Raw genomic sequence first — 23,073 nt, forward strand, 5'->3', positions numbered from 1 at the left:
TTTGGCCTTTACTTTCTAGACTCTAGAGGTCATGTAGCTCTTAATATGACCACCCTGTTGCCTATTGGTAAGGGAACCTTGTAGGGTGATTGACTAACAACCTGTTTTTTGCTAAGCGACTAACAACTTGTTGAAGGCTCAAAAACCTTATAAGTATGGTAGGTGCAAATATAAATGTAGTGTTGGGACCAAATTATCTTAGGGTTTTACATATATATATCACAGAATATTGCATCATTACTTTGGCAAGATAGAGAGAAAATTTTGTGGTAGGAATTTCATGTATGTGCCATCTATGCCCCAAGACAGGGAAATTGTCTGTCAAGATTTAATCAGAGAAAAATGCTGTTCATGAGGTCGTCCTTCTTCTAATAAAGTTTCGACAATGCGAGGCTGTGATATTTATCGTTGCCTCCAACTCCCCAAGCGTAAGCTTGCCTAGTTCATTGTTGATTGCACTGCTTTTACTAGTCTAAAACTCAGAATCTCAGGCCCGCTATCCCTAAAACCTGCATACATATTGCCCCATAGCATGAAAGTGCAAACCTTGGCATAGTCACATCTAAGCCAATATAGTTTAAAAAGAATCTGGGAGTTAAAATTGGAAATACTAAGAAACTGAAAAAAGTTAGAATCTAAGAAATGCTTCCTCAGACAATCATGCCTACCTGTGCCAGTCTCGATCATGTGATGTTTTGAACATGCTCACTTCCAATTGTGATAAACATCCAGCATGCATGCTTCATTGAATCCTTAGGTTGAAACCTATGCAACATTTCTCCAACCAAGCATGTTAATCCCATGAATCGCGATCATGCATTCATATAAATCTCTATTTAAGTACCATTCCATTGGAAGAGACCTAAGGATCCCATAAAATCTGGGTGCTCAATTGTGTGTTAGGAGAATCCAAGTAAGATGGACTCCAACACAGCATATATTTTAAGATTCCACCACCCCTTACCTGCACCTCCATCACAAAAGCCTCCCCCTTGCTTGCAGCTAAGGAAATATATTTTTTGGCTCAGTCTCGTAACTCTGGGAAGTTAAGGTCTCGTTTGGTAGAGCATCTTAAATATACGTTTTCAGTTTTTAAAAAACATTACACGTATTTCCACACATTTTTTTATTCACTCGTATTTCAAAAAAATACAAACAATATTACTCAAATTTCTCTACCAAACAGGCCCTAAAAATCACAGAAGTTTTACAAAACCCGTCTAAGGTCATGGACCTGATATAACAGGACTTAGTGCAAAGCTTGGATTCATTAAAAAGTGTAAGAAACTGGGCTAACTAAGGAGTACAGGCCCGAAACTGCTTGGCCCCCCAGCAAGATAACAGAACTTGAGGCAAGAACGCAGAATATACATCAAACAGTATACCTTGGTAAAATCTCAGGACAGTCTCTAATGTAAGACTTCATTGTAATTAGGTTCTCAATTCTGATTAGATTCTCAAAAAAAAAAAAAAAAAAAAATGTTCTCAATTCCAATTAGAAAAAGCCACACAAATTATGCAAACGGTTCTCACACTGAATATGCTCAAAATAGAGAAATAACCATACACTATCACATTCATTCAATAACATTTCAGCATATATTATCTATCCTCGACTAACCGTAAAATGAAAACTTGTACTAAAGTCTAAAAGACTTGTTTGTGACAAAATGTTAAAATACCTAATATGCTCTTATTCTAACTTCAGGACTTAAATCAGCAAAAAAAAAAAAAAAAAAAAAAAAAAACTTAAATCAGCTGAAACATAGTTCTCTCACTGAGGAATTGGTGGGCGGCCATTGGCTGCAGAGACCCTGGACCCCATTCAAGCAACTCTTTACTGGTATGAACAATCACTTCTATGAAGCAGAGGCAGTCCTTCTCTCCATTAGCTGTTTCAGTTGCTTCAATAAGCTCCTCTTCACAACGACTCAATGTCAGATGACTTCCCATGTGACCATTCAAACATTAACTAAGCCAAACTTGTGAGCATTATTTAAAACACATGCTGAACTTTGTTGTCCAGCACTTTCCTTGACCATTGTGGAGTGCATCCACCAACCCAGTCCTAGTGTAGTTCCAGTTCTTGATCACATTGTATGGCCCATCATGGATTTTAACTTCCATGGTGTATCCACCATTGTTTATTAGGAAGATAATTCTATTTTGCCCACATTGTAACATTGTTCAGACATCTTGTGCTGTCATCTATCGGCCAAAACATATTGGTTTTGGAACCACCAGTTAACAAAATTAGTAGATAATTTATTAAGCATATGAATTTCCCAGTACATTGGCCTTTTTTTCTAAAATATAATTCTTTAAGATTCGGTAAAATAATAGATAGGTAACATTGCTTGTCCTTTTTAAATTCCTACTTGAGAAGCATATTGGAACCATGCTAACCTGGAAACTTCCATCGCCAATGCAAGCAATGACGCGCTTATTTGGTACTGATTGAGCATAGCCAAGGGTTGCACCAACTGACCAACCGATTGAGCCATACTGCATCTGGAATTCATACCTGCAACACCAACATTTATTTTATCTTCTGATCGTGTAGCTATAATTTAACTAATACAAATATAATATACCATGCTAGAGTTTGACTTTGTTGCTTACCCACATCTTTCCGGTAATTTGAGTTTCTAGCAATTAAACCAGGAGTCTCTTGTTTAAACAATCACAGCAGTGTCACTTGAGAGCATATTCTCTATATGCTGAAAGAGAACATTGACCCTCAATGGTTGTTTAGCCTGGTTTTTAGGGGAAGCCCATCAGGAATGTGGATGCGGCTGTTGTTTTTGAATGCAGTTGTGTTGCGGTCAAGCCTCTTTGCAAGTGCCTGAAGAAGTCCTTCGTTAGGACCATTAGCGACTATCATACGATCAGGATGCACAATGACTACCTTCTCCTCAACAAGGAGAAGGGAATACCCAACAGAACTGTAGTCATTAAAGATTGGGCCAGCAAACAAGTATGCATCAGCAGAATGCACAATCTCAGCAGAGAAAGAAATGCTCACCGCACCCCAGTAAACCCCGAAACCCAAATATTCATATCCTTAAAATAGCTTTGAATAACCATTGGGCGTTTATCAAAACTCCCAAGGCTCACTCGATAAAACCTGATCAGTTTCGAGTTTGTTATCAAACATAAAAAGGACTGTATGATTAACTAAATCATTAATCTTGAAGCCATTCCTAGAACTCCACAATTGTTTGAGAGTCCTAGCAAGCGCCTCAGTATTCAAGATTCAATTAGTGAAGAATTTAGCAGCAAGAATGAACTTATCCGAACCCAAATCCTTGTGAAGACAAAAACCACTACCCTCTTGATTTGAAAGAGACAAGCGGCCCCAATCTCTTGTTAAATCGTCCATAAAAAAAGAAGAAAGTTTTTCCCTAGACCCAACAAATAAACCTACAAGCCATACAGATAAACAATGTTTATCTAAGGGGACAAAATTGCCTTCAAGAGAAGGAACAAAGATTCTATAGCCTAGGAGAAGTTGGTAGCACTGGAAACACAAAATCTCATGTTTAGAAATCAAACAATCAAAATAGTTTCACAAATGTATTTTTGAATTGACAAATTTGTAGTATAATTCTTTATATTAAGAGTCTAATACGATAGAATAACCTTTGATTCAATCTCTTTGGAAAAGACTTCAAATTAAGTATTGCATCGATGTAATCTTGACTTGAACACAATTTGTCCTCCACTTGGATTGGAAAGTGGATTGGAAGGTATTTGGAATGAAATTACGATGGATCTTTAGTTGTGTGCTTATTAGAGATTTTTTGTTCTTCAAGTTCTTTGTATTCTTCATGTTCTTTGAATGTTCTTGATCTTCAAAGATTTGTTGTGAAAGTTCTTCGAAACTTTAGAGCTTAAATCTTATGAAGTTTCGAAAGATCAAAGTTTTTGAAGTTTCTGAAGGCTTTGAAAGCTTAATTCCAATAGAACTTTGAGATTTGGAAGAATGATTTGGATGAATGTTCTTCAAATGTTCTATCTCTTTGAATATTTGTAGTGGAAGTTTTTTGGGGCTTTAGAGGCGTGGTTTCATAGAGCTTTACTAATTTGTAGTCTCTTAGTGTTTATGGAGTCTTTTGAGCTTGATACTAATGAACTTCTAGATGGATGACTTGAATGATTTTGTTTCGAATGTTCTTCATATTCGAAGGTTGAAGTTCTTGGGAGGTTTTAGAGCTTGATTCTAGCAGAGTTTCGAGACTTACGAATGTGCTTGAATTTGTTAGGGCTTTTATTTATAAAAGTCTTGAGGAGGTGTGTTAACACATGATTGGCTATGAGTTGTGACACATGTCATAATTTAAATGGAGAGACTTTATGTCTTGCTCTCCAAGGGACACATGACATTATTTGATTAGCCAAAGTGTTTAAATTTAAAATAACACGTGACACCTTTTAATTAGACTACTTATATCATTTAAATTAAAATATCAACACGTGTTAATGTGGTATTCTTTGTAATTTTTATTTAGAAACTCTTGTAATATTTCCATTAGTCTCTATATAATGACAATGGAATCCACTAAATAGCACACGACATCTTGTAATTGGTTGCAAAATTCCACTTTTACAAGTACAAACTTTCATTAGTGGCAAAGAGACTCTACGTAATGTGATGGAGCAATAAACCCTAATTTCTTTAAGAATTCTTTCTTCAATAATTTTTTTATTATTTCTCCACATCATCTCATTCTTTCCCAAATCATCTACTTCTAACCATAGTTATCAAAATCGAATCAAAGATTGACCCAACTAAAAGACTAGTTCAATTAGTCACTTATCATGTTTTCTATCTCATAACCGTTGCATTCGTTAACACATACCCTAATCAACCCTCTTCCTCTCACACCTTAACTCACTTTCACAGGCCTTATGGTTAAATTATGGGAATACACTTTACGACAAAGGTGGCACCAACGAAGACAAGAAAAAGAAATATTTTTTGAAATATAACAGTTTTCGACAAAATAAAAAAAATAATATATGTTTTTGTAAAGAGAAATGATATGTCTACAACATTTTCGCAACAAATTCTAAGTAGCAGGTTGTTATTGGTTGTTATTGTTGGGGCAAAAAAATAATTTTAGTGTTAGTATCAAATTTGAACCAATAACACCTAACCACATGTGATTTGTTGTAAAAATGTTATGGACGTAGCATCTCTCTTTTGTAAATCATGCATCATTTCTTTCCACTTTTTTTATTTTATTTTATTTTTATTTTTTTATATGAGACCTTTCTTTTTCATCAAAAGTAGCACGGTACCATTTTATTTTTTCTTTCAATTTTGCAGATCTATATTCATCATGTAAAGCAACTAAATCGAAATTAAATGTTGTGTTTATGACTGTTTATTGACTATAAATAATGGGAGCAGCAAAATCAAAAGCATTCCTTATTGTTCAGGTATGAGAATACACTTTAAGACAAGGGTGGCACCAAAGGAGACAAAAAAAAAAGGACATAGCAAAGAAAGAGTTAAACAGTGGAAGAATATGAGTTTCAATTAGCTCAATTGGTAAAGTTTCTCATGGTTGAATAAGAGACCTAGGGTTCAATCCCTGCCTACACTAAAAATCGATTGGTGTCTTGATCTGAAAATAAAGAACTATCATTAGAGGTGGACGCCATAGGTTAAAACTCTCTCAAAAAATAGTGGAAGAATAATGGACCACAAAATGAATAAAAAAGATAGAGACAGAACTACAATAAGCAGAATGAAGATTTATGGCTCTGATACCAAAAGGGGGAAGTGGGGGGGGGGGGGGGGGGGGGGGGGGTGAGGGGTGGAAGCAAGCAATATTATAAAAGTAGAGTAAGGGGGAATATATATATATATATATATATAAGATGAAGTGCAGCATTTAATGTTGCTATTAGTTTGTTTAGACTACTATAAATCATATTTTTTTAACCTAATTAATTAACCAAGTAGTTACTTAGGTTGATTCTTCAAATCTAGGTTAAACTCATGCAATCATATTACTTAGTGCAGAAAAGTAAAGAAGACAGCATTATGATGACTTAGAAAAACCATTGAAACCAACAGTTTCAAGGTTAAAATCTTGGGGAGGATTTAACCTAATCTATTCTTAAGGTAAACAAATTCACTATGATAGAACGAAAGTTTTACGATAGATTTAAACCTAAATCTAAAGCTACCTCTTGTAGTACTTACTTACACGATCACGTGCAGCTCCAAATCCACGGATTCTTCTATATGAATTTGTTGCACACAAACACCCACGTTTGTGACTCTAAAATCCCACTCAAAATTTTAAATCATCAGCTATGTATGATCATCAGCTATGTATGATCTTGTAGCAGCAACTTAAGATCTTGTAGATGGAATTCCGATAGTCACTTTGAAAGGAGAGCACAATACCTTTTTAGATCTCACAAGAGCACCTCCAAAGTCTCTTCAAAATGTGCTTTAGGGTTTCCTTTATATTAGGAGAATTAGATCTGAAACCCTAATCACTTGATGGACTTAATGAGCTGTTGGGTTGAAATTAAATTTTGCAAATCCGTGTCTTAATTGGTCGAGCCTTGTTCTTAATTGGTTGAACTTGACATGTTTCGAATTTCCTGAACCTGTAGCTTCCTTTTTCTTGTATTCTGACTTGCAGCATCTTCAGCATTGTCTAATATACTTATAGGCTTAAGAAACTATATCCAGACAAGTTTGTTTTCACGGTTTACCAATTGTTCTAAACTTTTAGAACCTAACAATTGCTACACTCCTATTGAGCTACATCATTAATCACATCATCCTTCTTCTTCCTAATTATTTTCTCCTCCATTTTTTTTTTTGACAATATAAAATATATGAAATATTCAATAGATAGTTAAAGTCTCACATCATGATAATGAAAAAAAAATGACTTTAGATATTCATTTTAGATCCTTCTTAAAAAAAAAAAAAAAATTCATTATAGACGGTTTAATCTACTTTAATTTAAATGTTTATATTGAAAATTAAAATAAAAAACCCTTAAAAAATAATAAACTATTTGGTTACTTAATATGGCAAAGTGTTTTCTTATTTATTTTTTATCTCTAATTTTTTTAAAATATAAAATATATGATTTTTTTTTTGAGAAGAAATATATAAATTATTTGAATATTTAATAGATAGAAAATGTCCCACAACATGATAATGAGATTGACTTTACCTATCCATCTTGGGTCGTTTCAAATTTACATATACTTTTTGTGGGGGGAAAAGAGCCCAGTCCAACATAGTGGGCCAAGAGCCCATATAAGAGTTATTGTGCGATCGAGAAGAAGGAGATGGTAAGGGCAGGGCCCATCTGGAAGTGAGACCATCGGAGGGAAGAATGATTACAATCCGAAGAGGTTATCTTTTTTCCGAAGAGGTTATAATCCTCTGACACGAATAGTATAGATCAATTGAGCGTATAAAAGGTCAAAATGGTCTTCCGAGGACTCCACCTGATCAAGATAAGCTCTGAGTACACTGGAAAACGATAAGAATGGAAAAATATCTAAAGGGAAAGCTGCTATCACCGTATTTAATGCTCTGCAGCAACTTTTCTGGTTGCATTTATGTGGAGAAGACCCCTGAACAGTGCATCCTCATCTACCGCCACTCACACAGAGCTAAAGAAGATGCTTGACGTGACACGTAATCAAGTAAATTCACGGATGAGATGCAAGTGGACGATGGAGATGAAGAGAATGGAGGTTATATAAAGGAAAGAAGCTCCTAGCGGGAAGAGGAGGAAGAAAAAAGGAAAAAAATGAGAGAACTTGACTGTAACCCTAATATCTGTATTTATCAGATAATCAATAAGATAGCTCTTCGGATATTCCTTCTTTACGTGTAAACTCATGTTGGTTTGTGCTTGAAAGTTGTGATTCATTGTTGTTGATCCCACACCTAACCTAGCTCTTTCACCCATTCTCTACAAATTAATTGTTTTGGGCTTGGGCCACAAATCCTAACCCTACACTTTTAGTTACTCAATATGGTAAAATGCTTTCCTATTTATTTACATCTCTAATTTTTTTTTTTGGCAATATAAAATATTTAAATATTCAATAGACATTAAAAGTCTCACCCATTATAATGAGAACATATTAACGTTACATATTCATCCTTTAGTGTTCTAATCACATTTGTATATTTGACAAATGACAAATTAACCTTTGACTAAACATAATAGATTAACAAATGAGCCTAACAAATGCATTTTGAGATCTTTCAATGAGTTTATCTAACACCACATTAACAAAAATAAAATAAAATAATGATCTTGCATAAAGTTTTTTTTTTAATGTTCTTTCAACAAAATTTACGAGGATTGATGGACTTAAGAATGAAACATGAGAATTATCTACTCAAGTCACAAGTGTGGAAAATTTGTATTCTTTATCTCATTAAGAAAAGCTTAACAAATTTGTTATTATAAATATTTCACATAATATATTATGTAGATAACTTTTTTAATCTAGAAAAAAATAAAACTAAAACTTAGATTTCACACACACATACCACGTAAGCTTATGGTACTTAACCTCTAAATACTTGAACACAACTGAAATTAAAAATTTTTAAAAAAAAATGACTTTAGATATTCATTTTAGATCCTTCTTAAAAAAAAAAAAAAAAAATTCATTATAGACGGTTTAATCTACTTTAATTTAAATGTTTATACTGAAAATTAAAATAAAAAACCCTTAAAAAATAATAAACTATTTGGTTACTTAATATGGCAAAGTGTTTTCTTATTTATTTTTTATCTCTAATTTTTTTAAAATATAAAATATATGATTTTTTTTTTGAGAAGAAATATATAAATTATTTGAATATTTAATAGATAGAAAATGTCCCACAACATGATAATGAGATTGACTTTACCTATCCATCTTGGGTCGTTTCAAATTTACATATACTTTTTGTGGGGGGAAAATGGCTCAGTCCAACATAGTGGGCCAAGAGCCCATATAAGAGTTATTGTGCGACCGAGAAGAAAGAGATGGTAAGGGCAGGGCCCATCTGGAAGTGAGACCATCGGAGGGAAGAATGATTACAATCCGAAGAGGTTATCTTCTGTCCGAAGAGGTTATAATCCTCTGACACGAATAGTATAGATCAATTGAGCGTATAAAAGGTCAAAATGATCTTCCGAGGACTCCACCTGATCAAGATAAGCTCTGAGTACACTGGAAAACGATAAGGATGGAAAAATATCTAAAGGGAAAGCTACTATCACCGTATTTAATGCTCTGCAGCAACTTTTCTGGTCGCATTTATGTGGAGAAGACCCCTGAACAGTGCATCCTCATCTACCGCCACTCACACAGAGCTAAAGAAGATGCTTGATGTGACACGTACTCAACTAAACTCACGGATGAGATGCAAGTGGACGATGGAGATGAAGAGAAGGGAGGTTATATAAAGGAAAGAAGCTCCTAACGGGAAAAGGAGGAAGAAAAAAGGAAAAAATGAGAGAACTTGACTGTAACCCTAATATCTGTATTTATCAGATAATCAATAAGATAGCTCTTCGGATATTCCTTCTTTACGTGTAAACTCATGTTGGTTTGTGCTTGAAAGTTGTGATTCATTGTTGTTGATCCCACACCTAACCTAGCTCTTTCACCCATTCTCTACAAATTAATTGTTTTGGGCTTGGGCCACAAATCCCAACCCTACACTTTTAGTTACTCAATATGGTAAAATGCTTTCCTATTTATTTACATCTCTAAATTTTTTTTTGGCAATATAAAATATTTAAATATTCAATAGACATTAAAAGTCTCACCCATTATAATGAGAACATATTAACGTTACATATTCATCCTTTAGTGTTCTAATCACATTTGTATATTTGACAAATGACAAATTAACCTTTGACTAAACATAATAGATTAACAAATGAGCCTAACAAATGCATTTTGAGATCTTTCAATGAGTTTATCTAACACCACATTAACAAAAATAAAATAAAATAATGATCTTGCATAAAGTTTTTTTTTTAATGTTCTTTCAACAAAATTTACGAGGATTGATGGACTTAAGAATGAAACATGAGAATTATCTACTCAAGTCACAAGTGTGGAAAATTTGTATTCTTTATCTCATTAAGAAAAGCTTAACAAATTTGTTATTATAAATATTTCACATAATATATTATGTAGATAACTTTTTTAATCTAGAAAAAAATAAAACTAAAACTTAGATTTCACACACACATACCACGTAAGCTTATGGTACTTAACCTCTAAATACTTGAACACAACTGAAATTAAAAATTTTTAAAAAGAAAAAGAAAAAAGAAATCATTGCATGTTTTTCATATCTCACATTTTTAAAAACTACTCGTATTGTAAAATCTTACCCTCAAATATGCGCACGAGGTGACCATCAAAAGAAACTATTAGAAATGATAGATGAAGAGCGACATTAAGGTTGATAGTAGTGGAGAGAAAAAAAAGGTAAAAGAGATGTTATGGTTGTAAATTGTGGAGATAAATGATTAGAAATAGGTAGATGATATGGTTGCTAATGTGGCTTAATAAAAGCGTAACAACAATAAATACTATATAATAGGTCCAACGAACCTCCTAGCCCAGATGAACCCATCAAGAAGCCTCGTCCACCCTTCCATTGCGTGGACGAAGGAAGGTAAGCCATCAATAAAGGAATCAATGTCTCAGATAGTTACAAACTAGCTGTTAGATTGTTGGGAGCTAGGCGTTACAAAAAGAAGCACTAAAACCACAATAAAGGCCACAACGGCTAGAAGCAATGGAGCCATATATAAACACTCCTCAGAACTAGACAAGTTACATGCTCAAATACACATACACTATAGCTTTGCAATTTCTAGTTTTCATACTTTCTTTTAGCTTCAACATGCTAACTTTATCATTGGAGACTCTGTGGCCGGTAGGGATGGCAATTTTTGCCCAACCCGCGGGTACCCGGCTCGGCCCGACCCTAATAGGCCGGATTTTACCTGGTCCAATTAGGAATAGGGTCGGGTATGGGTTTTAAAAAAAAGAAAACCCGAAGCGGGTCCGGGTCGGGTCCGGGTTTTATCAAAAAAACCCGAGACCCGACCTGAGACCCGACCCGTTAAAAAACCCGGAACCTAAATTACGAAAATACCCTCCTATATATATAAACCTAATCTAACCCTAATTCCCTAACCCGGTACTCAATCTCCCTCATTTCTTTTATGCAGTTCAGCCTCCCTTGCCTCCCTTCCTCATTTCGCCTCCGTTCGTCCCTTGCCTCCCTTGCCTCCCTCACCAGTCAGCTCAGTTCCTTCCTTTACCTCCCTCGCCTCCCTCGCCTCACTCCGACGCTCCGACACTCTCTCATTTCAGCTCAGTCATGCCATCGCTTCCTCTGTCGCCGTGGGTTGCAACATCTTCTTCACGCTCATCAACCGCCAACCAAAGCCCTTCTGCGATTCCCACAACTGTCAATTTAGAAATTCAAGGATCTCAAAGTAAAAATCATGGGCTTCGGGCCAAAAAGAAGAAGAATAGGAGAAAGAAGGGTGGCTCAAGGCCAATTACAGACATAAACAGGTAATGTTCTGCTAAAGTTGGAAGAAATGGTTTTGCTTTCTCTATATTAATGAAACTTCATCATAAATTGTTATATTTGTATTTTTGAATACTTAGCTAAGTTAGCTTCAAATTGAAAGAGAAACTTACTGAGTAGCATTTCAAATTATAGATTGCACAGTGTTGTAATTGTAGGTACTTGGATTTTGTTCTTATTGTGATTTTGGTTTTGATTTTCGAAATGTATAGAAGATGTTTAATTTAGGAAATTATTCAAGGTGTAATTTTTATCTATATGTTCTCAATGGAATACCAGTTATTTTATAATTTGTTAGTCTTAGATAGTTGTTATAGTTTTACATTGGTTTCAATTTCATATTGTTTTATATGTGTTTGGTTGATGAGAAAATGAGGGAAGAGAAATCGAAACAAGTTATAATAAATTTTGGGGCTTTCTGCCTTGTATTGATGCCATTTGGAATTCTGTATTATGTTGGGTCTCTTTATTTTATAATTTGTTAGTCTTAGATAGTTGTTATAGTTTTACATTGGTTTCAATTTCATATTGTTTTATATGTGTTTGGTTGATGAGAAAATGAGGGAAGAGAAATCGAAACAAGTTATAATAAATTTTGGGGCTTTCTGCCTTGTATTGATGCCATTTGGAATTCTGTATTATGTTGGGTCTCGAATGTACATGAGATTAGAATTTGTTTCCATTTTGAATTATCCTTATCATTGTTTTGTTTTGCTTAACTTGTTTGTGATTGCTGATTATTTGGTAGCTGAGAAAAGCGAGGAAAATATATGATAAGGAAAAAAAAAAGTGGAATATTAGGTCTTATTTTGCATAGTTGACCGTTCTTTTTTCTTTTTGAAATATGTTTTCTTTTTTCCTCATTTGGGGTTTTGTTTGTTTGGTGTATGGATCACGGGAAATCATGTGAAGAAAAAAGATGTGGTTTACATGTCTGGGAATTCAATTGGTTGCACAATGTGAAATCATGTTTGTTTGTGTTGTATTGGTCGATGCAGCCTTGTCTTTAAAAGACCCATGAGCCCTTGTTTATTCATGTGTCTGATAGATTTACTTAATTTTTGTGTTTGTTGGGAATGCAGAGCCTAAGACGGAGATAGAAGACACAAACACAGACACAAACAAATCTGGTTCTTCCTCGCCAAGCGGCTCTCCCTTAAGAACCGGACGTTGTCCCTTGCCAACTATACGGTCTCCTTCACCATTTTCACGATCACCTTCACCATTGTCGCCTAGCAGCTCACCCTCAGGATCACCATCACCTTTATGCCCATCAAACAATGAGTAAGTGTTTGAATTTGTTGTTAATCATGTTTAATTTGTGAATTTGTGTAATTATGAATTTGTGCCTATTAATCAATGAGTATGTGTAATAATAAATTTTTGATAATTTTTTTTGATTCTAACTCCCAAACTTCTAAACCAATTAGGAGTCCAAATTCCCCGACGGTGGACTTAGAGGTAGAGGAACAAGAAAGGAGTCAAGGGAGTCCAAGGACAGAGGAAGAGGGAGAGCAAGAGCCTACAAATGAGGACTTGGATACAAGTAAAAAAAGAAAGACTACCTCTGATGTTTGGACTCATTTTACAAGGAAGAAAGTTGAAGGAAAAGTTAAAGCCCAATGCCATCATTGTGGCAAACTTTACTTGGGTGATTCTAGTCAAGGTACAACTCATTTGCGTAATCATTTAGCAAGATGTCCACGGATGAAGTATAAAGATATACGATAACAAGTTTTAATTAAACAACAAAATAAGGTGGATGGAACTACAAGTTTAAATAATTACCAATTTGATCAAGCCAGAGTGAGGAATAAGCTTGCTCGTATGGTCATCTTACATGAATATCCCCTTTCAATAGTTGATCACATTGGGTTTAGGGAATTTGTAACTGATCTTCAACCTATGTTTAAACTTGTCACAAGAAATACTTTGAAGAGTGATATTCTTAAAATCTATGATAATGAGAGGGAGAAAGTTTTGAAGATCACGGACAAGAATGGAAGTAAGATGGCAATTACAACTGATATTGAGTTGAAAATTGCATTGAATGAATGGAGTTTGTCTTCAAGTGAGATGATTAGTACGATGGCAGAAAGCATGCTTGCTAAATTTAATTCTTATTGGGCTAATGTTAGTGTTGTTATGGTTGTTGCTGCTATCTTAGATCCAAGATATAAGATGAAGTTATTGGAGTTTTATTATCCTAACATTTATGGTGATAATTCTAATTTGGAGATTGAAAAAATTAAGAATCTTTGTTATGATTTGCTTGATGAGTATGGAGATGTGGATGAGTCTCCTGTAGGTAATGAAGGAAGTTCTCATATGCCTGCAAATACTTCAAATCAAGTGGCACAAATAAAATTTAGGTTGATTGGGTCAATGTCAAGGTTTGATGGGTTTGTGAACAATAGCTCAAGTAGTTCAAAGAAACATGGGAGTGGTAGAATGGAATTTGATCATTTTATTGATGAGGGAGTGTTGAAGAGGAGTGAAGACTTTGATATTTGCATGATGGAAAAGTAATGGTCTCAAGTATCCTACTTTACAAAAGATTGCAAGAGATATTTTAGCCATTCTCGTTACAACCGTTGCTTCAGAAGCTGCCTTTAGCACTAATGGGAGGCTTTTAAGTCCACACCGTAGTAGGCTACATCCCAAGACTATAGAAGCAATGATGTGTGCTCAGAATTGGTTATGGAGTGAAATCAACGGTTAGCAATTGTCTAATTTCTATTTATAAAATCAAAATTGTGTTTTTATATTTGCTAGTTACAATTTGATGAAGTTTATTCCATTTTTTAATTCATTGTTGTTGTAGGTTCTTCAACTATTTCTGGAGATAGTACATTTCAATCCATTCTTGATGATGGGGAGCCAAATGAAAATGATGGGAGTTGTGCCACAATTGATGGGAGTTGTATCACCATTGATGAAGATTAAACATTTTATATTAATTTAGTAACTTTTTTATTTTCTTAGACTTGTTTCCTGAATTTGTTGGTTTGTAATTATTCTAAACTTGTGGGATTTATTTCGTAACTTTTTAATTTCTTGGACTCATTGGACTTTTGATACTTATTTTTTGGACTTGTTGGATTTATTTTATTTTTATGTTTAGTTGGTGATTTTAGTTAAAATTTTGTTGATTAATGATTAAATGGTTATCTTAGTTAGGTAATTTATTGATTTAAAATCTTAGTTATGATTTATTGAATCATGATTATGATATTAGTTATGATTTAGTGATTTATAGATTTATAATTAATAGGTGATTTATTGATTTATGATTAGTAGCCTTAGCCTATGATTTGGAATTTTGGACTGATTTGGCATTTGTGCCATGTTAATTATTTAGGCTTGAATATGTAGGCTTAATGTAGGCAAAATCTGGGCTTGAATCTGGGCAAAATTTGAGCTTAAATCTGGGCTTGAATTAAAATTTGGGTTTAAATTTTTTTTTTTTTTTTTGGTTGGGCCCGTTTGGGCCCAATTCTTAAACGGGGCCCGGCTAGGGCGGGTCCGGGCCCCGGAAAAAACCCGGTTCCCTAAACGGGCCGGGTTCGGGTTACGGGTTTTACCCCGCGGGTCGGGTCCGGGTATAAAAAAACCCGGCCCGAATCCGACCCGTTGCCATTCCTAGTGGCCGGCACCACACCGGTGACCACCTAAAGAGGATCCCTTTCGCGATATTGCAAGTATAGAGATGAGGTTGCTGACTTGTTTGGATGAACCCACTTAACATATGATCACAACATCATCAGTTTGGTGCTGTCTGTGGGGATGACATTTTCGTACTCAGGTTCGAGAGCGTAGTTCCATTCAACTCAAAAGTCCAGATGGAGTCCAACACTCCCCTAAGATTTTGCAGCATTAGCCTTGCAAATCCAAACACTTATAGCCAGTGTGGAGGAGCTCATGAGAAAGAACTAGGAGATGAGGTTATGGTTGTAGCAGGAGGATAATAGTTCTGGGACCAATCGGGATGATGATGGAGATAGCCAAAGAAGGAATGACTGCCAACGACTAGCTACTCTGGAAGGAGTGGACTTGGACCTCCTCAGGGAAATGAGAAAGGAAATGGATGAGTTAAGAAGCATAATACGGGAAAAGACAGACTGAAGTGTGGACATGATGGTCAGAAGGACATACTCACCCTTCACAGTAGCAGTTATAGAGTGTCCAATGCCTTCAAAGTTCCTCTTCCATAACTTGAGGTGTTCAATGGTCTAAAGGATCCTTTGGACCACCTCAACACCTTCAAGACAAATCTAGACCTCCAAAAGCCCCCTTACAAGATATTGTGTCGTTCCTTCCCTACCATTCTTAAAGGAGCAACAAGGGAATGGTTCACTAAGCTATCAACATTGTCCATCGACACCTTTGAGCAATTGGGCAGTTCCTTCGTACACTACTTCATCAAAGGACAACGCCCAAAAAGGCCGGTAGACCACCTACTCACCATCAGGTAAGGAGAGAAGGAGACTTTGAGGTCATATGTGAAATGTTTCACCTGAGAAACCTTAGAAATATATGAGGCGGATGACAAGGTGCAGCTAACAACATTGAAAGTTGGATTAAAATCCAAAAAGTTCGTAGTCTCGCTTGCGAAGAACCCTCCTCAGATGATGGCGGAAATGCTCTTGAAGGCATAGAAATACATGAACGCCGAGGATACCCTAGCAGCAATAAGGGATGAAGATAAACCCAATGAGAGGGAAAGAAAGGAAGAAGATTGGAGGGGACGAAGAAGAGAGCGAAGAGATCGTAAGAGTACATACGGGAACAAGAGGAAGGTCAATAAAACCCTTCAGACGGTAAAATTCACACTTTTAGTTATGCTTGTTGACAAAATTTTGGCACAGATTAAAGACGAGCATTACCTCAAGTGGCCAAGGCCATTGCACTCGTCACCCAATGTGCGCGACAAGAAGAAGTATTGCCGTTTTTACAAGGATCACGGCCACTATATTGAAGATTGCAGAGACCTGAAGGAGCAGATAGAAGAGCTCATTTGAAAAGGGAAGTTGTAGAAGTTTGTGAAGAAGGGAGACTCCAGCAAGTCCAGAGGAGATAACAGGGACAAGCATAAAGCCTCTTCGAGGGACGAGGACCACACGTCCCATCGTCCATAGAGTACAATAAGGGAGATAAAGATGATCACAAGAGGACCATCAACAAAGGGATTGTTTAGATCTCTCAAGAAGTCATAACAAAGGCAGGTGAATAACATTCACAAGATATCACCCCTGAAACAAAGGAGGATAGACAGGGACATCCTGTTTACAGAAGAAGATACCTGAGGGGTGAAGCAGCCGTATGACGGCCCCTTGGTTATAATGCTCATGATCGAAGGGTTTAACATTAGGAGAATCCTTATAGACACCGGTAGCTCTGCGAACATCATTTACCTCTTTGCTTTTCAACAACTAAAAGTGGATCTTGAAAAGTTATGACCTTTTGATTTCCCTCTCGTCAGCTTCTATGGAGATAGAGTGTATCCTAAAGGCATAGTGACACTGCTGATCACGGTGGGATCCTACCCATGGCAATTGACTCATCAGCTCGAATCCTAATGGTAGACTGTCCTTCCTTGTACGACGTAATAATTGGAAGGCCTACACTCAACCTTTGGAAGGCAGCCACGTCCACCTATTGCCTAAAGGTAAAGTTCCCAACAGAAAATGGTGTAGGCGAAGTAAAAGGAGATCAGGTACTAGCTCAGGAATACTACTAAGCAGTGTTAGCTGCAAAGGAAAACCATACATGGATGATCAAGGAGAAGGAGGAAGAGAAGGTGGAAGCCCTAGAGATCATGGAATTGGTAGACGGGGAACTGATGAAGACTACAAGGGTAGGGTGACTCTAAGCATAGAAATGAAGAAGAAACTAGTCCAATTCCTCAAGGACAACCTGGACGTTTTCGCATGGAGTCACGAGGATATGCCAGGCATATCCACAAAGACCATCCAACACAAGCTAAATGTAGATCCCGAGAAAAAGCTCGTCCAGCAGAGACGATGAGTCTTTGCTCTAGAATGAAACTAGGCAATCATGGACGAAGTCAACAAACTGCTAGCAGCGAACTTCATTCGCGAGGTCTACTACTTGGATTGGCTGGCCAACGTCATCCTAGTAAATAAGGCAAATGGAAAATGGAAGATGTGCGTAGACTTCATGGACCTAAACAAGGCCTGCCCAAAATAGATTAGCTGGTGGATTCCACAGCAGGACACAAGCTCCTTATGTTCATGGGCGCATTCTCAGGATATAATCAGATAAAGATGGCAGAAAAAGACCAGGAGAAGACTGCCTTCATCACAAGCCAAGGGTGCTACTGTCTCAAGGTAATGCCCTTTGGACTGAAAAATGCAAGAGCAACCTACCAGAGGTTAGTAAACAAGATGTTCAGCAAAAAAATCAGGAGGAACATAGAAGTGTACATAGATGATATGCTCGTTAAGAGCAAAGAAGAGTTTGTACACCAAGAAAACCTCGAAGAGACGTTTGCGACTCTCAGACAGTATTAGATGAAGTTGAACCCTAGCAAGTGCGCCTGTGGGACAGCATTTGGGAAGTTCTTAGGGTTCATGGTGTCCCAGAGAGGGATAGAAGTAAACCTAGAAAAGGTGCGGGCCACACTAAAAATGGCATCACCTAAGACAGTGAAGAAAGTCCAGAAGCTAACAGGAAGAATAGCAGCACTTAACAGGTTCATCTCTAAAGTAGCAGACAAGTGCCTGCCCTTTTTTAAGACACTAAAGCAAGTTTCCACCTGGACAGAAGAATGTGAAAAAGCCTTCCAGGAGCTTAAGCACTACCTAAGCAATCCACCCTTCCTGAGCCCGTCCAAAGAGGGGAGAAGACCTGTATTTATACTTAGCAGTATTAGCTACAGCCATGAGTGCAGCCTTGATTTGGGAGGAGGATGGAACATAACTCCTAGTCTACTATGTCAGTCAAGCCTTCCAAGGAGCTGAAGCAAAATACCCACAGATTGAGAAGATTACATTCGCCTTGATTGTAGCCTTACGAAAGCTGCGCCCATACTTCCAGATGAGGAAATTTTGGATGTTGAGTTAGGGACATTGAAGATGTACTTTGACGGAGCTGTAAACCAATATGGGAATGAGATAGGAATACTCTTGATCACTCTTGAGGGATCTCACATACCTTTGGCAATTGAGTTGAACTTTGAAGCAACTAATAACATGGCTGAATATGAGGCTTGTATTGCCGGAATGGAAGCTCTTCGAGAGTTGAAGTTAAAGGAAGCCGAAGCCTTTGGAGATTCAACTTTGGTTATAGCCCAAGCACAAAAGTTGTGGAAGGTGAAAGAGGAACACTTGAAACCTTATCAACAATACTTGGAGGACTTGACTATGACCTTTGACAAAATTGAATACACAATCATCTTTAGAGCTCAAAATCCTTCAAAAGGAAGACTAAAGCTTCAATAATGACCATAGAGGAAGAGGAAGTTCCGTGGTACTATGAGATCATAAGGTTCTTGGAACTAGGAGCATATTCAGATGGTGCCGACAGGAAAGAACATCGTTCCATTAGGATGATGGCAACACAATATATCCTATGTGGAGGACAACTCTATAGAAGGTCCTACGATGGTATACATCTTCGTTGCTTGAGGAAGGAAGAAGCTAAGTGGGTAATGGAAGAAGTTCATCAAGGGATTTGTGGCCCTCATATGAATGGAAGAATGTTAGCCAATAAAATCCTAAGGATAGGGTACTACTGGAATACAATGGAGACTGATTGTGTGAACTATATAAAGATTTGCCATGATTTTCAAGCGCACACCAACTTGAACCATGTACCGCCTAATGAGTTGTATAGCATGACTTCTCCATGTCCATTCTCGGTTTTGGGGCATAGATGTGATTGGAAGGATAGCTCCTAAGGCTTCAAATGGGCATGAATACATTTTGGTGGCAATTGACTATTTCACCAAGTGGGTGGAAGCAGCCTCTTACTTCGTATTGAAGGCTAAGCATGTAGCTCAGTTCTTAAAAAACAACATCATATGCTGGTTTGGGGTGCCCTAAGAGATCATTTCTAATAATAGATCCCACTTTAAGGGGGAGTTTCAAAGGATTATAGAGTTGTACAACATTGAGCATAGCATCACAAGTCTTGACTATATCAACCACAAGCTAATGGTGCCATAGAAGCAGCTAATAAGAATGTGAAGAATATCTTAGCCAAGATGGTAGTGACATACAAAGATTGGGCCGAGAAGCTTCTGTTTGCTTTATGGGTTTATAGAACTTCTATCCGTGTATCAACTAGGGCAACACCTTACTCTTTGGTTTATGGTAGTGGGCGGTGCTTGCTATTGAGGTGGAGATACAATCTTTGAGAGTATTGGTGGAAACCAAGGTCTTACATGAGGATTGAGCTAAGGCGAGATATGAACAATTGGCTTTGATAAACGAGAAAAGGGCTAGGGCACAACATCATGCATAAGGGTACCAAAAAAGGATTGCTAGAGCATTCAACAAGAAGGTGAAACCAAGAAACCTTAAAGAATGGGACTTGGTCCTAAAGGTGCTTAAAGATGAAACTTTTGACCATAGAGGAAAGATGAAATTAAGGTGGTATGGGCCATTTATCATTAAGAAAATCATGTCGGGAGGTGCTACAAGGATCACGGATTTGGATTGGAAAGAGATGTTTTGCCCAATTAACATGGATAGACTTTGAAAATACAACATTTAAAGAAAAAGGAAAAAAGAAAAAAAAGCCTGCTAGGTTGAAAATCCAAAGGACGACCTAGGCAAAAGTTAAGGCAAGAGAACCCCGCTAGATTAAAAACCCGAAAGGGCAGTCTAGGCAAAAGTTAAGGGTAAGACCATAGGTATGACGAAAATTCCCGAAGGGACGTCATGGGCAAAAGTTAAAAGGCAAAGGAAAAAGAAAAGAAAAAGAAAAAATAAATGAGATGACAATATGCAAAGATATTTAAAAAAATAAAGTGATTCTCTTATTGCTCAAATTAAAAGATGATAAGATTGTTTTCGTAGGGGGTTTGGAACATTCTAATCCTTTATTAAATTCAAAAACAAAAACATGAAAATCATAAAAGTGCAGAAAAGTAAAATATGGAGCATATCAAGGTGGTCACTCAGTCCTCCTTGCTAGTCTTCATATAAGCTTTCTCATCTCTCAAAATCTACTTCAAGTCATCCTCCAACCATTGCTTGTACCCTGCAATAGGATAGATGTATCAAGGAGGAACAATGCCTTTTGTCACCCTACGGTGTGGCCAAGCCTCACTAATCTTGCCCAGGATCTTATTGGTAAACATCTCAGTATGGAAGGCACTTTCATCATGAGGAGCTCCTTCATGCTCTCCAAATTGCATTGAGATACAACAAGTGGAGTAGTATGGGCAGCAACAAAGACTGACTAAAGGCACACAGCAGTCCTTACAACAACTGTAGACCTACTTGAGACGTGCCACCACTCCACAACCCATTGAATGTCGGTCTCCTTGATGAGACCCATAAGCTCCATGTATGCCTCAAAGCTCATGTCATTTTGATGAAGCCGGTGGTCCCTAAGATGCCTAGGGAGGTAGGTGCTGAGAGGTACAATGGGAGGTTGAAGCAATCGAAGCCTTTCTTGTAGCCATATCTGAAAAAAGAAAGAGAAGGGGAAGAAGAGAAAACAAACAAACAAACAAAAAAAAAAAAAAAAAGGAAAAAAGGGAGAGAAAAGCAAAGAAGGAAGAAAGAGCATGGGCAACCCATGCAAAATTAGAGGAATTGTGCTAAGTTGAGAACCTAGGCAAAAGTTAGGGATTATACCTGAAGAAAAAAAGAACTTCTTGCAAAGAAGCTTGTTTCCTTCCTATAAAAGGCATCCAAACCATTAAGGGTTTCCATTAAGATCAAGTCTACCGGGTTACCTCTCTTTAGCTCATAAGCCACCATGCACATCCGAAGGTCCACACAATATGACTTTTGAACCAAAAAATACCTTGCAAGAGCACATAAGCAAAAGGCACAAAGAACGTTTGAACGTGGCCTCTCAGCCACGGGAAGGGCGAATCGGAAAGTACTAAAAAACAACCTAACGTTGAGCTTGCAAAAGACACACCACCTATTTGCTGTGGCAGAAGGGACGCCCAACACAACCTGCAACAAGTAGGCGAGATCCCTGCCCATGGTAGGAAAGATGAAATCATCAATTTCATATTAATGGTGATTACTATGTATTTGAATGTACCAATCAATTTTTTGAGTAATAAATTAAAGTAATTTTGCGGTCCTTTCTGAACAAAGCAGCTCACTCTCTAGCTAAGTGGTCTTTTTTAACAATATTTTTGAGTCTTTTGATGTTGGTCTTAGCCCTCTCTATTTTGAGAGTATCATTAAGGATGAGGCTCTTGTATCCTCTTTGTAGTTCTGTTTTGCCTTATGAATAAAATTCTTGTTCATCCAAAAAAAATTTAAAGTAATTTGTGATGCAAAATTTTCACCTTAAGAGAAATAAAAATTTGAAAAATAAATTTGAAACTTGATATTTTTTTTTTGAGAAAAAACTTAAAAATTTTAGTCGTTACTAACAAAAATTTTGGAAAACATTATGCACTATAATAAAAGTTAGAAAAATAAAAAGAATAATATTAATCAAGCAAAAAAAAAAAAAAATGGAGGGGGGGGGGGGGTGGGGGGAAAGAATTTTAGAGAATGTCAAAAACTAAACATATCATTTGTGTAAATTGTCCAATATCCTTGGGGCTTGTTTGACACTGTTGTTTAGTTTTTGTTATTTAAACAAGTATTTCCACAACATTTTTTTACCCACACATATTTCCACAACACTTGAACAACATTACTAGAAATCTCTTACCAAAGGAGCCCCAAATCATATAGTCAAATACAACTAAGGATCTAAATTAAAACTTGGTCTTGTGATATTGGTTGATTGTGCTCCATGTAGACCAATGAATTCCATAAAGTTATCTCCATCTTGAGCAATCAATGTCAGTAACCATTCTTGAAGGTGTAGGTTAAGTTGTATCACCTTCGTCTAAAACCCTTCCAAATTGCAGTTGTCATCATCTACACTAACTCCCTTACTACCTCCCTTAATTTTATTTTCCCATTCTGCTATATGTATGACTTAATAAAAGATAAGGAATTTTCATGTATTTTTCTCCCTTTTGAGGTAGCACCTTTGGGTATTTCTTTGTGATGCACCACTAACTTCTAATCAGCAAATAATGTGAATTTTGGGCATGTCTCTCTTATTCTTTACACTTATTGAATCTGGGGCTGATTGGACCAATTTCTGCTTTACTTAGCCTTTCCAAAACTTGACCCCGACAACCATCACTATGGGACTACGTTTCTGTTTCCTTGTCCCTAAAAGAATCATGTACAATTTTTTCTTAAAGTGCCAGTTCTGCTATGTGGTGTTCA

General features: G+C 36.7%; 1 pseudogene; it reads right to left on the minus strand.

Moving 5' to 3' along the window:
* Window positions 1-1,774: 1,774 nt before the first annotated feature.
* On the minus strand, window positions 1,775-13,207 carry LOC136068325 (pyruvate decarboxylase 2-like; annotated as a pseudogene).
* Between the last annotated feature and the right edge of the window lie 9,866 nt (window positions 13,208-23,073).

The sequence above is a fragment of the Quercus suber genome, unplaced genomic scaffold (assembly GCF_002906115.3).
Source record: "Quercus suber isolate HL8 unplaced genomic scaffold, Cork oak 2.0 scaffold_110, whole genome shotgun sequence".
NCBI lineage: Eukaryota > Viridiplantae > Streptophyta > Magnoliopsida > Fagales > Fagaceae > Quercus > Quercus suber.